A 2,994-nucleotide genomic window follows, 5' to 3' on the forward strand; every position below is an offset into this window, starting at 1 on the left:
ATAAAGTTTATAGCAGCCCGAGTTAACGGGACTTAAAATAAACTTAGTCAATAATTCCCCTAACCCACTAAATTAACTAGGAATGTTTAACCTAGTAAATTAGAAGAAATGTTATTGAAATTAAGTGGGTTGTGGCCTACTTAATAAACTAACCAAACAAGAGGGGCCAAAGTGGATAAACTTGAAAGTTTAATTATAAAAGAAATTTAAAAACCTAAAACACACATTAAGTGTGTGTTGAAGGTGTTCTGGATCGATCAGAACAAGCTCTCATGAGCTAAAACCCTAGTTCACAATAAATCATCAAATTGAAGGTCAAATTGATGCTCAAATTCACAATTGAACGTGGATTAACGATCACCCAAGCTAGGGGATCATAAGGTATGTCGAATTTTGATGATTTGTGAAGTTGTGAAATTTGGATAATCATCATAATCGCGAATTATGAATGAATTATTGGATTTGAAGCTATGATTGAATTAGTGATATATACTTGCTTAGGAATCAAACCCTAAGTGAAATTTATACATATGAAGATATAATTTGAATGATTTGATGATTTACCACACTAGGATAAGTGGGTATTAATCATATGATGAAAATGATGATATAATTATGATTAGAATCATCATATAAGATAGTAATCAGGAAATACTTGAACAAATTGTATGTTTGAGTCTATAATCATACTTACTATGAAATAAGTTTAGTATGATATAACAAAATTGATGATAGGTTTATGTTAAATGATGTTGATATCATTGTGTATTAATTCGGTGAATTATGATGATAAGAACTTGATTAAAACGGTAACATAAAGATGATGTTTACCGGGTAGTTGACCAAGTAATTAAACGTTTACCGGGTAGTTGACCAAGTAATTAAACGAGTAGTTGAGCTACTCCGTGTAATTAATTATGTTAATAGGCAGTTTGACTTTTAAAGTAAAAATAACCTTTTATATGATCGAATGATAATTTCGACATAAAGGTAGTAGGATGGAATAGTCGTGAATGATTATGACTAGTCTAACCACCTTACAACTTATGATGATAGTTTGACGCTTGATGAGCTAGGTTAAAGCTTGGGAAGGAACCGGGTCACACGAATCAGCAATGAACGAAAAGCATAAATTGGGTGCAATGTAAGTAAAGCTTACGTCTTTTATTTAATACCTATTGGTTTTATAGGTTATAAATAATATACAGTTTTGTTTGAAGTATGATGTTCCGACACGACATGTGCGGTTCGGAACAAAATACAATTATAATGAACCATGTTTAATGGTTAAAAAGAGCTAATACGGCTATTTAGTCATGAAATGACTAAAAGATAACGAGTTTTTAATGAGTACCTTATAAGGTAAACCAATACAAATAATAAGGGTAAAACGGTAAATTGGTCACTCGTTGACTAGAACCGTTAGTGTTGAAAGACACTTTATGGCGTAAGTCATAATGGGTCAAAGAGTTAAGAAAATTGTTTATAAGTAAATTGACTGTACGGTGTAAACCGGTGCTAGTTGTGTAGACGAGATTATAATAAATTCATCTCGCAAAGATATACGGTCATCGAGACCAAACGGGTCAAAAGGTGAAATTATCACCCCTTTGACAATATCGACTAATGGGTTGTCGAGTTGTATGATTTTAGGAAATAAATAGCACATGGATGTTTACATCGCTATTACTTAGCGGCCACTAAGGGAAGGTATTGAAACGGGTCAATATATTGATCCGAGCCAGGTATGTATAATGATTCAACTCATCATGTAGAACTTGAGGTTCTATAACAGTTAGACAAGGTTAAAATATAGATATTCGGTTATCTTTTAGGTAAACTGAATAAATTGAGTTATGATTATGGCGTTTTAGAGACATATTGGTTTCTAAACAAGATTATAGTTAAAAGGTCGGATTTTGGGTCAAACAAGTATTTAAAAGTCCTTCGTCGTAAAAGAAGGGTGAAAATCGACCAAAAAGCCCTTATAAGCTAAATTGAACAAACGACCTTTAAAGGTTGTTTGAAAACGAGCTTTATGAGTAAATAAATACTTAGAATAAGTATAGAAAGTGAAAGATGTAAATACTTGGGTCAAATGACTCTATAGGAGTCTTTGCCGTAAAAAGATGATCCGAGGGGTAAAACTCAGAACATATGGATTTCCACATTTAATCCACCACACATATAGTTGTGGTGGAAGATTACTTGATAAGAAATGTAGGAATACGATGCTAGAAATGAATGAAAGCGATTTTAAGCTTTAAAGTGCTTAAATACCCTTAATGGGTCAAAATAAGCACTTGAGCGTAAACGGGTTTTAATTATGTAAGAAACCCGTGATTTGAGACTAATATGATAGGAGATATTGAAATTTTGAATTTCATAAGTTTAAAGATCAAATAAACATGTTTGTTTGATAAAATCACGAACGCGTCAAAATTTAGTAAAAAGGGTAATAAGCCGAAGACTTAAAAGTCTGAAATTTTGTTAATCCGGATGTTGGATTTTAACTCCATAAGATTGAGAATTAAATTATGGTCACGTAGGAAAAGGAATCGTGTAAAACGGATAAAAAACGAGAGAGTTATGCTCGTTTCCGTAAAGTCCGGTTGTGCTGGGAATATGCAGCAACCAGCTGCAACATTCTGTCCATTTCAGACGGTCGCGCGACGCGACGACATGGCTCAAGGGCCGTCGCGCGACGCGACGGGGGCATGTTTCAGCGAAAGTTGTTTATTTGCTCCGTTTTGTCTTGGAAACTCGTTTAAATGTGTTTTAAGTTACGTACGATTAATCTAACTTGACGGAGTCCCCGTCTAGTGGTCGCGGCACGCGACGCCTACTTCCAATCCCGTCGCTGAATGCGACGGGTTACACTTCCTGAAAGTTGTAGCTGGTTCATTGTTTTGACATTACGAACCAGTTAAACTAGTTTTAAACGCTATATGACTAACTCATTTCATGTTTTATGAAATGTAGGTACTAATCGAG

Source organism: Helianthus annuus, chromosome 9, assembly GCF_002127325.2.
Source record: "Helianthus annuus cultivar XRQ/B chromosome 9, HanXRQr2.0-SUNRISE, whole genome shotgun sequence".
NCBI lineage: Eukaryota > Viridiplantae > Streptophyta > Magnoliopsida > Asterales > Asteraceae > Helianthus > Helianthus annuus.